Raw genomic sequence first — 16,342 nt, 5'->3', positions numbered from 1 at the left:
CTGAGAGCGGTATCACAGGGGCTTGACCATGCGAGGGTGCCACAGACAGACAGAGAGAGAGATTTCGTGCTAGATAGATAGATAGATAGATAGATAGATAGATAGATAGATAGATAGATAGATAGATAGATAGATAGATAGATAGATAGATAGATAGATAGATAGATAGATAGATAGATAGATAGATGACATCACAGTGTTTCACAGAAAGTATTTTACAGTATTTTCAAAATACAAAAATACACAACACTGGAGTATTTTGATGATAAGGCATTTTCATAATCTCAATAAAATACAAATTACAAAATAGTATTTTGTATTTGAAATACGTATTTTAAATACATGTATTAGAAACACTGCCCATCCCTGACTGTATTGCATTAAAACCTAATGAAGAGATGTTTTAAACTCTTTTTCACAAGAACTCCTGGTTAGCTTATTGTTGTGTGTACCTGCTCCTACAGGGATAAATAAAGTCTTATGAGTAATGTCATTTTATAAAGGGATCTTAATCCCATGAGATGGCAGGACACTTACATCAAATTCATAACTTAATAACATTGTAGTGTCCATCTAAAATACACAGCTCTGTAATAAGATACAGAGCTAAATTTACAGCTAATGTTTAATTAAAAAGGCCACATCAAATGATGACTGAGGGAAAATCCTCTGTTTATTTTTCTACAGTTTTTAACTCAATTAGACTTTTGTTGTTGACTATAAAATATAAGATTCTTAGATAATAGAAAAAAGGACACAAAGCTGTCAGAAGCAAATAAACAAACAAACATAAATAGAAAAAGAGAAAAAGAAACAAATAAAATCTTAATAATTTGTACTAATCTAGAATTTTACATGATGACTTTGATCATCATGAAAAAAATAAATTGTTATATTATGAACAGTTATATAAACACTTACATTTGTATTATATTCTACTGACCTTCTAGAGACTTGATCCTTTTGATATATAATCATTATGTATCTTTACTAAAACATGAGCACTCTCTTTTTACTGCCTTATCTTTGATTATTGTTAAATTCTTGCATCTTTTCAGGAGAATATCACCAATATCTATTACTGCTGATGTGTCCATGATGATACCAACCACGTGTGTCAACATTTATATTTATTTATTGCCTTTTAATTTGATTGTGACAGTGTACAGACACGGACACTAATATGGAAAGAGAGAGAGGATAATTCAGTGGAATTCATACTCTTTGTATATATGAAACTATATTGCATCAGCAAAATGTGTTTTGATACACAGAGCTGTATAGATTATGTATTTTTTTAAATGTATCTGTGAGATGTTACCTATGTATCTACAAATCACTGGAAAGTCATTTAAGATTAGCATGTGGCAACTAATGAATGATGACGGTGTGGTCCAGATTAGGTTATTAAACCTCTGGGTTAGAAAGATGCTGTAATGGTGAATAATAAAAAATGTCACCGCTGACTTTGATGTGCGACACACACCAGGGATGCTGATGAAGGCAAAACGCTTTACATGCCCATCCTCCATGCTAACCTTTCCACTGCTCCATGTCATATGAAGGTCACACTGATCACTGCCACTGAACATTGCCATTTAGACCAAATCTGTTAGTACAGAATAACCACATATAAAGTAAATGTATTTTGTAGAAAGCTGGGTAGAGAGTACAGTGGTACTGGTGGGAAAAAAACTGGCATGCCACTAATAGCTTTCAATGACTAAACAGCTTTGCTTTTCACAACTGGACGCTCTGTTGTTCACACACAGCAACAGAATGAATGAGGAAATAAAGTGTGCCCTTTACTGTACTGCAAACAAAGTTTAGCCTGTGGCTACGGTCTTACGAATTTGTTCTCAACTATTTTTTCATTGTGAAACCAACGCAATTAACTCTTTGAAGGAAAGTGAAGTCGACCTCTCTTTCTCTGACAGTGCACAAAGTAATAAACGAGCCAAAGGGTAAAGATACGCATGTTTATGGTAATGAAGTGCATGCATAATGTAGCACTGGCGCGCAGCTTAGGTTGAATTAATTATCCTCTGCTTCAGGTATCCTTCCTAAGTATGTAATTTCTCTCTTGTTCCTCAGCTCCTCTGTCATTTAGCATGCATGGGATTATCAGTCTAGGTGACAACAGGATAAACCTACAGGCCTCAGCTTGCAAACATGGTTCAGTGGTTTTACATCAAGAGCATGCAAGCTCAACCACTCATAATACACTGTGAAGGCTCATTATTACAAGCTAACAACTGAGCAGAGAAACTTAACCTGGTAGAAACGTGTTTATATTGCAAATGAGCTGGAAAATACCTAAAAGTGATGGGTCTGCTGGTCCCATCGGACATGAATGTTACCTATTCCTCTTAGAAACTGTCTCAGCATTGACAAATGCTTCCTAATCAATCTCCGCCATCAGTCCAGACAGGGACTGAAGATAGATCTGTGCTTTATTGAACTGAGGTGGAGTCTGGCTCAGCTAAAGCCATTGAGGGTATTGATCCATCAGTCGATAGCCTGCACTATCCGTGGCTAAAACCTTTGCTGACTGTTGTTTGTATCTGTTTCGAGCTCTCTTCAGGGAGATTGCTATTTGGCCTTGGCTCTCATCTTTATATGGTCAGCTGGGATTCATGCTCAGGCTACACACACACACACAAGGAAGGTTCTCATTAAACAAGAGGACCGTCAAAGTAATCACAATCTACAGCGTCACAGCTCACAGCAGTATCAGTAGAGAAGCCAACATTTAAAACACACACACGTTAACTTAAGTGCTCTACACAGATGTTACATTTAATCATATAAATTACAATTTACACAATGCTGGATGCAAATACAAAAGGCAGTGTACACAGCAAATATGATAAATATTATACTGTATGTACAGAACATTATGTGGACTCCAGGCTAAACAAGGCTACAAGTCTACAGCCATGATTTTCGCACCGTACTCAATCAAAATGTCAACAATCTGATGTTAAGAAGTTTAACATGTTCATCTCAGTTGTTTTTGGATGAAATGTAAGTGGCCTTGCAGATATTTCAAAATCCAAGAGAATATATTGCCAGTTACACAGGCAGAAGGTACATTAGTATTCTTGTGCAGTTCAAGCAGAAAAAAATTACCTTTAAATGAAATTAAAGTAGCATGGTCTGAGAGAGATTATACATTACTGACAACAATTATTCATAGCACCTCTGATGAGGAATGTGAGCAGTAGTTAAAGTGTCATACTAAGGGAGATATTGCATATCAAAATAATTAAAAACACATAGACAGGTAGATATAAATAAGGGGGAAATGTATTCATAAACAACATTTAGGCATGATAGTGGCTTACAATTCATCCTGTGGGGAACATGAATATCCATATTATGGAAAAATCATCTGTAGTCATGGCAACCCATCCAGGATATTTCAATCTGCACCCAAAAAAAAAAAAAAAGTCACTCTGATGTCGCACTAGATGGAAAGTTAGAAAATCACCAAAGTCATCTTCAATATCAGTATCTGAATTCTTGGCACTCGATCCAACATTTGTTGATCAATTTGAGACTGTCAGTGCTGGACTAACAGACATTGTTATACCACACTGCTAGTGTTACTTTACTTATTCCATAATATTATTCCACAATTATGGGTCTACTTAGAGAAGACACAGTATCTCCTCAAATGAATCTTAAATTTCATCCTGAGCTGTAAAATGATAGAAGCAGGTGGACATGAGATGTAAGAGACCTGGAGGGACAGTTTGGAGATATTTAGTGACATTAAATGATGCAATCTATATTTGTTTATGAGCTGGTGAAGAACAACTGCATCACCGTAACGCCATAAAAATAAAATGGACACAAGCCAGAGCTGAAATGCACTACAGCCTAATGAGGAAGACTCTGTATGAAAGCAAATCAAAACAGTAACCCCTTGTGAACGGCACACGGCAATCTGACATCGTGACAGAACCAAACAACCAAACAGAAAAACACAGTGTATCTCCCAAAAACTAAGAAACCAGAGCAAAACTACCAAAACTACCAAAACTACCCCGGCTACAAAATCTGTTCATCCGTAAATAATTATCCTGGTGAATTCTTGTAACTGATATTCTATGAAAATGAAAATCCAATAAAAAAGTAACAAAAAAGATATTTATTTAAACAAGTTAGCTGAATACTTACAATATGGAATATATATGTTAGCGCAATCAGTAGTGTAATGAGCATGAGTGGATGATGTGTGTCAAGAGTTGTATGGTGCATAAAAGAAAAGACTAAACAAAGGACTATAGAAACATAACTAAATCATAAAGTGGTCTATAGGGAAGAGGGGAGAACTGGGGAAGACTGAACTGAACTGCAGTCCAGACTTTAACAACCTGGGAACACCTGCAAAATCAAAGCAGACACCCAGATGAGTTACACAGCAAACAGCAGATGACACTGCAGGGGTCGTCATCATCACACAGAGCCAGTGCAAAATCTGAAATATAAACTGCGTCCTCACTTCCAGTAGGCTGCATCATTCAGAAATCTGAAGACCAGGTCCAGCTTTTGTTCACCACTAAAACAGTTGTTACATCTTGTTGGCAATGAGGGAGAAAGTGTGAAGTTATGGCTCCACAAATCTCCACATGGAGGAGGTTGGAAAGTATTTTACTTTAACACAAGAAATCATGGTTGTTGTGACCTGTGTGTGGTAGTGGGGCCCGATGTGATATCTTTTCACGGGGCCCAAAATCCTTGGCAGCACCCCTGTTTCTGCATATGAGGACTTGCTGTTGTGAGTTTTCGCCCTAATTGCAATAAGACTGGCATGGAGATGAATTTTGGATACCTAAGACTGTAAAGCTCACACCAGCTGCATCTGAAGAAGCTCTTGGGATGTGGATGGGTCATCTGTGGGTGTGTATCTTTCAGTCTGGATAAAACCAAGACCAGACTAACTGATCAGTGTTGTCTTCTTTATAGTTTGTCTAATCATCTGACTCTTCATGATTCTTATCTTGTTGCACCTTGTTCCCTTTCAGTATCTCAGTAACTTCTCAGTAAGTTTGGTGTCACAACTGAGCAGGACCAGGGTGGTACGAAACCAAAATTGTCCTCCAACACCCCCAAAAATAATCCCAAGGAACATAGTGGAGGTGAATGTGAAAAGTCAGTCTGTGGTCACAGCTAAGAGTTTGCTGCTGAATAGGCCCCACTAATACATCACAATCATTACCAGATTGCTAATTTTTAAAAGGACAACCACCATCACAGAGTCCTCAGTGAGTATCTTCATCCTTACACTAAGAGATTGTGTGTGTGAATGCAGACAAGTACCTATTATCTAGAAATTGAAAAAAAGAGTGAAATGGTGTTCTCTCACACTCCCGGCACATCTGGACTATCAGATGTAATGCAGGCTCCATGTTGCCACAAGGTCTTATTATGTTCTAAGATAAGAATTGCGACCCCAGAGCTCCTTCGAATTTCTGGGGAGCGTGGCCAGGTGAGAGAGAGGAGATTGAACAAAGCTCACCTCAGGGTTGCCTCGCCAGGGTGATGAACTCTCTTTTCTCCTTTGCCGACAGCACTTTTCACATATTCTGAGTGCAGCCCCAGCCCAGATTCATTCGCTGAGAGTTCAGCACATCAGACCCTGAGGACCAGCGTGCTGAGAAGTTACTAAGGTATATGAAATGAATTTACTGGAATAAGAAATTACCTTCTTACTGATAAATGCATTTCAGCAGACAGCCTGAACAGATCCATCACTGGCGCAGACAAACAGAAACACATTCATTTGTATTGACAGTCAGCAATCCACCTGACTGTGGGCGGAAGATGAACAAGGGAAGGATCAGGAATTAAACCTCCATCCTTTTTGCCACAGCGCCGAAACAATGAGTCAACATGACTCCCGACTGTTGTTACATATTATCTCTAAAAAACCACATGGTGTGCTTTCTCTAGTTGTTACAGACAATCCAAGCATCCAAAGTTTCAACATCTCTCCCGGCATACGATAGAATTATTTCCATGTGATACTGTGATGTTAATATCGGATTTAATTTGCAGCCAGCGTTCTATTGACATTTCTATAGGTCTTTCCCGCAAGTGGATGTATAGTAGCTATCAGATATACTACAATATCACATACTTGGAATTACAACCAGGAGGATGATATTAAGTCTGACATGAGCGTGGCATTTTATCCACAGCTTAATCATATCAGGAAACGCTCATATGAATAGTTTTGTAATGGTTTGTGACAATACTTAAGGTCATTTTGAAATAAATCTTTTGTTGTTTTCGGAGGCTAATGATCACATCCTATCTCCTACCAACTGTTAACATTAGTGTCTTTTAACCCTGATCCTCATCTTTCTATAACATTAACCAAGTTTTCAGTTGCCTAGAGGTAACCAAACATGTCCACAGATTACAGTTAATGAGATGATCAGCAGGACCAGTTTGCTTGTTTGAAATTCTAAAGGCATTATAATTGGGGCAAACTCATGGCTGTTACTATGGTAATGACAAATAAAACAAAACCCACCTCTTTCTGATAACAGGTAGCAAAGCTTTATATAATTGGGATAGCATGCATTGCCATAAACTCTTTTAAAAAAGGATAAATATTAGGTTAGGTTAGGTTAGGATACTTTTATAGAGAAATGTGTCTCAGAGATAGGGAAAAAGTTGCAGCACATAAATGACATGCAATAAAAACAACATCAGGTAAAAAGACAGTGGTGGAATAAACACAGTCTGACACCGGACGATCCTACACATATACTGCCATAAATATACATCCATACCACCCCCCAACCCTCCATCATAGCATTCACATTAATATACATAAATATAAATATACATCATTTATGTTTCAGATCCTGAACCAGCTAATCAGCAAAAGTGCTCCATGCCACACCATTCTAGACAAAATGACGCTTTCATGTTATATGCGCATAGTTCATATTTAGGAATCACCAAAACAAAAATGATTTCTATTCTAAAAAATAATACTGTCTTTTCATTTTAACCCTTACATACAGTTCATATTCTACACCTTTGCAGGATGGGTTAGGGTTAGGGTTAGGGTTAGGGTTATCCTAGGGTGGGAGAATCCCTTCATAAAAAGTCTATACCACATTTTGAACCACAGATGTGTTTAAAAAGCATCAATAGTCAATATGACTGATCAATAAATGTGATTAAACCTTGATTCATGTTTCATTTCCTAAGACATGAAAATATAACATAGCAATAATGATGTAAATGTATTTTATGTAAAGTGAAAATGAACTGTGAGGTTTATTGTATAACGATTAGAGCCATCAGTCTTCACTGATACATCATAAAAAGAAATCCTCATAACTACTATCTTATTAAAACTATTAACTATTCATTTGTCAAACAGACATGTCAATACATATGGGTAAAATATGATCCAGAATAGCGTCAATGGACAAACATTTATAGCACCTATACAAACAAATTATTTTCATTTTTGAGCATTTTGGGCCACTTTCGGAAAAGTCACAAATTTCAGAATAAAAGACATTTGGGGTGTTATTACAGATGTCAAATGTCAAAACTGGTCAAATTTGAACCTGAACAGTGTGTAAAGGTTAAGAAATACTGTTAATGGGTGGAACTGATGAAACAGTGTAAAGTTAACATTTTTCATGTTTGTAAAGGTGCCACTGTCTAAAGACAGCGATGGTGGAAGTTTATTGCAGGTCACAGCTATTACACTGCATGTCACACCAGGCTTATAATAAAATCTTTTTGGCAATCTGTGTCAGACTGTATGATATTAATTTGAAGCTGTCAGACTGTGTGATGAATGTGTGGTGAATCACAGTGCTATGACGCTAATAGCTAAAATGTGTGAAAGCAGAGATGAGACATCAGCACATTATCCATCTGCACCGCTCATATGTTCTGAAAATGGAGATAAGTCACAGATAAGTTGTTTCACCTCCATCATTGTTAGATTTATTGTGTGTGCTATAGATGTATTGTGGAAGAACAAGTACATTTTCCTCCATTTTTCGCCTTATTAAAAAAACTGTACTCACAAAATATATATTATGTGTCTTTCATGTAATTTCGCTTCATCCTGTCTTTGGTCACCAAAGCTCCAAATTGAGTGGCAGAGTAAGATCTAGGACACCATTATGGATTGATGACCAAAGTTTTTTACCACTTCTCTCACATCTGTCAATATCTGTCAATCTGAGGAGTCAAAACAGTCAAATAAATGTAGTGGAGTCGAAAGTAAAGACGCTTTAAGTAACCTCGGACCTCCATCTGGTCATTCCACATTTCATCTAACCTGAGTGTGAGATAACAGCTGTTCTTTCACTGCTCCTGCTGCAGGTTTTGATGTTCTCACCAGTTGAAAGTGTCTAAACATGACTACCCTAGTAATACTTCTTATCAGAGTCCAGCATCAGGCTAAACTCTGCCTTATCTTGTACAAAAAGACAATCAAATTAGGTAGCTGTGCCGACAAAAGACCTCTGAAGTAGATTAATGAGTGCGATTGCTTGATAAGACAAATTAGAAGCCCTCTGTTAGTGTATAAAAAGCTCTGATTGACCTTCCAGATCCACCTGACACTTGATGCATGTCCAACATTATTCCAAATTCCACATTTGTTTAAGTGTGTCTACCTCAGGAGGGAACCCTTTCAATTTAGTTAAGAGAAGCTGATAAGACATTTTAGCTGAGGCACATTTAAAGAGGTCCGTAAACAAACAAAAGGAGAGGACAGATAATCCATGAGCAATTAATTAAGCGCTGCGGTGCTGCCACATCCAGACACTGGAGTAACTTCTAATAATGAAAGTAAATGGAAGATGAGAAAGAACTGCATTTATTTAATCTCAGGTGTTATTCTGCTTATCACCTCCTCCTGCTCTTCTTTTCACTATCTCACTCTCTTTCCCTGTTCTCTCATCTGCTCATCTTCTATGTTTTTCATCCTCCTCATGCTCTCCCATCTTTGCTCTTTTCCTCTCTCTCCATCACTACTTCTATTATTTTATTTTCACTCCTTTGTTCTTTCCTCCTTTTCTTAATTTCCACCCTTCTTCTATGTCTATTTTTATTTCCTTTCCTATCTCGTCCCTTCTCATTCCATCCTTTTATCCTTATCCATATTTAGAAAAAATAAATAAATAAATAAAACAATGAACATGATGCCTGATAATCTGAGTGATTCAACCAACCAATATCCATTAATAATAACCAGTATCAACATTTATCTTACAGTCATGGAAGCTGCGGCACGTTGCCATGGGAACATAACTTTGTTTTGGCGGATACAGGATGCTGAGTGAAAATCCGAACTCTGTTTGCGCTCCTGTCTATTTCACTCTAGCTGCTTGAATGTAATGTCTCATATTACCTTACCGTGCATGTGTTTCCATACTGAATGAAGCCTCACATTGTTAAAGTAAGATATTTTTATTGATTATTAATTGATTGGATTGAATCAAAAGTTTTGCTAGTGGTACCCTGATTAGGAAGATAGGTCATCATTATATACAGACATTTCAGTGTTATTATCATGTTTTAAGGGCCAGTTACCAGTTTTTTCATCTTTCTTTCTTTCATTATTTCTTCTTTTTTTAACTTTCTTTATTATGCTGTCATGTTGTTTATTGTGACGCATTATGTAGTGTGTAATTTTATGCATATGGTCGGACCCCAGGAAGAATAGTTACATTAAGGCTGCAGCTAATGGGGATCCTAATAAACTAAACTAACCCTCATGTTGCAGGTCAATTATCAAGCTGAATGTCCACAGGAAGATCACAAGAAGTGAGAATAGCAGTGTGTTTTATTGAAATACTCTAATTACTTGTCTGAAATTTTCACATTTTGCAAAGTTATCCAGTGGGCCAAATTGAACCCCTCAGTGGACTGGTTCTGGTAAATTCAAAATACCCAGTGTTCACATGGATTGAAGAAAGCCCCCAACTTCTGATATCAAACATACAGTACAGTACAAGTTCTCACTCTCATCAATTCTTTCCACTTTCTCTTCTTCTGCATCTTGTATCTCCTCTGTCCTCCTATAACTCCCCTTCCCTTTTCCATCCTGTTCTTTTCTTCTTTCTTTCTGTCCATCTCCTCTCCTTTTGGTTTTTGGTCCCTCATTCTCAGACTTCCCTTAACTCCCCTTTTCTTTTCATCCCCCCATCACAGACAGAAAGCAGCTGGAAGACATCATTGACTATGATTTGCAACCACATAATCATTTTTTATCCTAGATATATTAGGCCAGGCATCTGGAAGGTCAGCTGCGTAATGGCCATTGTATATTTTATGAGCATTAGGAAGCAAAGCTCTTGGAGTTAATCATGTGGATGAGTTGGTCTTCAGGTAGAGACAAGGGTGTTACTTAAATCATCACATAAGTCTCCCCAAAAAAGGTCAGACACTTCAAAACGACACTGCATGCCCTAGAGTGGATAGAGTGGCTGTAATCATCTGGAGCACCTGCCATTTTCTACGGGCCAAGCACATTTGTGGAGGTGACATTGCACATCTACAGTGCATTTTCATAGCTTCTGTATGTGAGTTTGTGCCATTCTGTCAATTCTGGATGCATTCTTTAGATTTTTTTTTTTTTTTTTTTGCTATCCGTTTGTTGTTGCTATTAAATGATGAGAATACAGATACAAAAATCATCCATGTTTCCACAAGAGATTGTTGCCTCAAAGTGCTGCATGCTAACACTTGCTTAGGGATGGCAGGTCACATTATTACACAGTGAGAAAACAAAGACTTGCAGCTGCTCTAAAGCTACTAAATAGTAAGTGATTTTAAAGGCAACAGCGATCATGTTGTCTTCCATTAATGAAGCACTTCTCTCCCTGTGGGTAAATCATCTCACCCTTTTAAGTGCAGAGCCAGAAATCAGCAGAAAGGAGTAATGGCTTAAAGAGTTCATTTAAATAAAGTGTGAAAAGATAATCAGCTGTGACTAACACAATTTGTTAGATTGACAAAGTGACAAATGGATAGATGAAAAGTAATCCAAAGACGGACACTGAAATGCAACTACTGCACTGTGTGTTCTGTCTGACTACTTAATGACATTCCTTGGTTGCTCATATGAAGGAACCAAAAGTAAACTTGTCTACTGTGGCTATACTGAATGGATTATATTCTATTTTTTAGATGTGTATATCTAAGAACACCAGCAACTCTTATAGTTAAAAAGGTCCGTCTTTTTACATGACTATCTGTGAACCAGGCCTGTCAAACTCATTTTAGTTAAAGGGCCACATACAGCTCAATTTGATCTTAAGTGGGTCAGACCAGTAAAACCACTGCATAATAACCTATAATAATATATCATATAAAACTTAATCATAAGAAACCATCTATTTACATTATAATATTATGTCTCTTTTTTTCAGATTATTTTGCACAGAAGCTGCTGAATATATAAATAGTTTAAATATGATATGACCACAATATGTATTCATTGTTTACTTTTCTGAAATGTCATACTTTGCAAAGTTGTCTAGTGGGCCAGATCGGACCCCTTGGTGGGCCACTTCTGGCCCGCGGGCCTTGCGCTTGACACCCGAGTTCTAAACAATGAGTACAACAAATCATTGATATTCATATGTTTGACTTTATCAGTGTAAAAAAAAAAAAAAAAAAAAAATCTTCAGCTCTGTGTCATTCTCTGCTGACTCTGTGGGGGGGGGGGGGGGGGGGGTATAGACAGACATGTGCTTCTTATGACACTCATGGTGTGTCCTGGTCAGTGTGGGAGGCTCAGTCTATCTCTCCCATGTCCACCCTGCAGTCTACAGTTACCTCAACCAGCCAGTAAAATCAGCCTTACCCAGCTTCCCACTAACTGTGAACACCGTCAACAGTGTTTAAATCCCTCCTGGTGGTACTGCGATTGAGAATTAAACCCCGGGTCAGATAGGGTCTTTACTCCTGCTACACCTGTATGCCCCAGCAGTAGTTGTTAAGCCTAACTGGGTTGCCCTGTATGAGGAATGGCTTCCATGAGGATGATACATTTTTTCAGTAACAAGAAGGTGGAGATCTGGAAACACTGACTGAGGAACAGAATGAGAGGGGGGAGGCCCAGTTATTCCAAAACTGGAGCTGTGACAGGGTGGAAGAGGAGAGCAGGTGGACAGGAAGGACAGAGCCACTTAGCCAAAATATCAGTGGAGTCCTCTACTGTGAAGACCTAAAGTCCAGTGGGAAATTTTACAGCATGGTTATTAGCCACTTAACCGCCATGAAGGACAATGGTGTTCCTCTTCAATTAGACTAAATTAAACATAGTCTCTCCGCAGCAACGGTTGATGTGATCGTATTACTTTAATTAATATAACATTGCAAAGTGTCCTGTTACACTGGGTCAGGCTATTTGTATTATATCAGTCAGATCTGTAACGGCGTGCTGTAGTGTAAATTCACAGTGGTATTAAAGAATTGATTGACTCAGCTTCATGAAATGGAATCTTCTGAGACAAAAACTAATAATCTAGATATGTGTAAAACATCCTTATTGACCTCGTGATCCTTTATTTTATCTTGTCATACATGTGTGGAAACATGAGCTACTCTTTCAGAATTGACTGAACTGTGAAAGCATGTTTAATGTTAATATTAGATTGCTATATAAGTATTTCTGGTTGAGGAGAATTTGTTCGTCAATGGTTACTCAGATTATTACACATTTTCACATGCACATTATCAATTTGTTACAGCATCTCCGTTTATTCCAAATACATAATCCATTTTAACCATTTGCCGATTCTCTGAGTTTCTCATTTTTGCTTTTACCCATTTTCCATCCTACATTACAGTTGAACATCTAACTGTTAGGTTTGTATGACACATTCGTTCTGAGCAGCTCTCCAAGAGGTTTCAGTCAGGACTGTGTCCCCAAGTCACTGACGTTCCTAACACTTCTGACTGGGTCATAGATATTCATTTTAGGTAAACCAAAAGTTCACAGTTTCTTTATGATTTGATCAAACACAGACATGGTAAGACATGCAAAATTACATTTACCAGTCATTGTTATGTTGATATCCTGCCTTCATAATGTCTGTTATAGAGAATGTATTTGTCAATGGTTAACTCATCAGTGGAGAAAGTGCTCAGGAGTCCAGGATGTCTTACAATGAAAGTGTTTATTGAAGCTCGGACATGGAGAATCAAAGCATTATCAATACACCTTCTGATGCATGATGTCACTATGATTCTGAGGACACTGTCCTTTGTGGATAGTCTTTAAGACTTCACAGATAGTACAAGAATACTCTATGCCCATATATGGTCATACTCAATGCATCTACAGTAATGGAATTAGCCTATTGGTTCGTTGTTCTACAAACAAGGAAACACAGTTACACATCTGTGGGTTTAGGGAGTCAGACCTTGGTTATGGTAAATGGTAAATGGACTGTACTTACATAGTGCTTTTCTAGTCTTTTCGACCACTCAAAGCGCTTTACACTACAACTCACTCACCCATTCACACACATTCATACACTGACGGCAAGAGCTACCACGCAGGGTGCTAACCTGCTCATCAGAGGAAGCTAATCATTCATACACAATTGGAGGGCGACCGCTCTACCTCCTGAGCCACAGCCGCCCTACCTTACCATAGCAATGCTGGACCACTATTATCATTGTGACTCCTGCTTTCCCCAAAACACCACAAACAGCTGCCTTCACCATCTCAAGGAGAGAGACAGTATGTCTATCTGCTGCCTTCACCATGACCTCAAGGCCCATGTTTGACCATAAATATGGAAAGAAAAAACACTGGTGAAATCTCTTATAAAATCTAGACATATGGTCAATAGGAGAGTAGACATAATGAAAATGTATTTTAAAAATGAACAGATAATTGCTCTTCTGTCAGAGCAGCTGCTTTGTATGATATATATATATATACTGTATATGCTCTGCTGGGCCAGAAAAGGCTTGAGAACTATTGTTGATGAAAAATGTAAATGCTAATTGAAGCCATCCATCTGACAGCAGGCCAACACCACGCTCAGTGTTGTAACACTTTAAACAGGAACAATGATTTGGACATGAATGGACAATGTCGGACCAGTGTGACCAGAATCATTACATGTAAGGGGACAACACAGCGTCTGAATAAATAAAAACTAAGCTTGGCATACAGTAGGTCACAAACACACTATTGATTATGGTGTCAGCATGTCACCCTGTGAGGAAGGCAATCCATTTAAATGCCTATAACAACATGTCTATAGCCACTAATGTCCAATGTGATTTCGCAGTATCACAGCGGAAGAGCTCTTTTGTAACTTTTGGATATATGTGTTTTTAATAAAAGAAACACAGATATTTTTTATATGTGTTTCTGTAGTCTGTAGTCAAGACCACCTAACCCGAGACCGAGTCAAGACCAAGACCAGAGCATATCAAGACCAAGACAAGACAAGACAAGACCAAGACTTTAAGGGGGCGAGACCAAGTCAAGACCAAGACCGAAGGGAGGCGAGACCAAGTCAAGACCAAACCAATGCAAGAGCATGTTCGAGACCATTACTGTAATCATAATCATGTAGCTCAACATTTACATTATTCCTCTGCTAAAAAGAAAAGCTTTAAGTAGGAATGCTAGTAAAGTACTGATGGATGTACAGTAGTGCTGTGTGATATGATGATATACAGTCACTGGCCTCTCCCCACACTGGAAGAACTACACAGTTCCCGTTGCATCAAAAAAGTGAAGAACATTATAAAGGACTCTTCTCACCCTGGACACTCTCTGTTTGAGCTGCTGCCATCAGGCAGACGATTCAGATCAGTCAAAACAAGGACAAACAGATTCAAACACAGCTTTTATCCTACAGCAATTACCACACTCAATACTGCTAATCAATTATTAAGTTATACTGTTAATAATTGACTGTGAAATAGGGATTTGCAATGACAAAATGTAACTGTTTTTATATATATAGTATGTATTGATTATCTTTTATTTTATTTTATTTTTATTTTCTTGTTTTATTTATTTTTATTTATGATTGATGCACTGGCTGGTGAGCACTTTAAATGTTGTTGTACTGGTGACAATGACAATAAAGGATCTATTCTTCTATTCTGTGCAATCTCATTCAATCCAATACAACAGCTCTGCTATAAATCCATTGTCAAAAAAGTGAGAATTGTACTTTATGTTTATTACTGAGGTTGTTCTAAGTGGTGGTGTTGTACTGATGTGCATTATATTGAATGGTGTTCTTAATATTTTGCCCCTCTCATGTATGTTAATGGAGTGGACAAAATATTATGAACACCATTCAATATAATGAAGCCTAATACACCACCATCACTCACCTCAGTAATAAACATAAAGTAGAATTATTCCTTTTTTGACAATGTAAACAAAAACTGAACATGTTTAAACTTCATAAATGTAGAATTTTATAGCAGGGCTGTTGTATTGGATTGAATGAGATTGCACAGGTGGTTTACCTATTGAAGTGGCCGGTGAGAGTACATAGCATGATGAGAGAAAAACGTTTACCGTTTCATATCTGCTGTATTGCTTATATCATCAAATCATACTCCTCACAGCAGTGAGACGTATGTGGATTATGTTAATAACTTTGTGAGTTAAATTGTGACAACTCTCCACCTGTATGTGTCTGCTGTATGGAGGGTTTAGCTCCGCCCCTCTGAGACAGAGGAGAGGAGCAGCTAACGTTAGCCTCTGCTGCTGTTTGCTGTCACTTCGGTTATGTTCAACAGCACAAATAAACTTCCCCACACACCTCCACTCAACCCTGCAGCTCTGCCTCAAACCTCTGCATGTGAAACACCTGTGTTATGTCAAAGTCTGTTCAACAAATAAAAAAATAAAAGATGTCATTGCAGCTGTGGTCTCGACTGGTCTTGAGAAAAAAATCCTGAGTCCAGCTCGTCCGAGACCGAGGCAAGGCTGAGTAAAAATGCGGTTGATTCAGAGACAAGACCAATACCTTAAAAATGTGGTCTCGAGACCAAGACCGATCTTGAGTACTACAACACTAGTTTTTATAGACTGTCTCTATAAGCTGGTCTTATAGAAAAAGACAAATACTCCATTAAAATCCTGCATAGGAAGTATTAAAATGTTGCAATGTAAGTTTTTTTCTCTGATTTTGTTGTTTTATTAAAACAGTGGTGGTGCATCATATTAACATTACAAAAAATCTAAAAACAAGATTGACAAGACAACTAAATAAAAATGAACCTTTTTAAACAAAAAATTGATGGAAATGTATCACCGTTTTTTTTCAATGAATAAAAAAACCAA

General features: G+C 37.7%; 1 protein-coding gene across 1 annotated transcript in view; it reads right to left on the bottom strand.

Annotated features, from left to right (window-relative positions):
• sez6b (seizure related 6 homolog b) overlaps positions 1–16,342 on the bottom strand; it is a 142,337-nt gene that overhangs the window by 120,466 nt on the left and 5,529 nt on the right. The window lies entirely within an intron of this gene.

This window comes from Scomber scombrus, chromosome 5 (genome assembly GCF_963691925.1).
Source record: "Scomber scombrus chromosome 5, fScoSco1.1, whole genome shotgun sequence".
NCBI lineage: Eukaryota > Metazoa > Chordata > Actinopteri > Scombriformes > Scombridae > Scomber > Scomber scombrus.
Note: the sequence above shows the minus strand (reverse complement) of the source record. Positions and strands in the feature narration are given on the sequence as shown.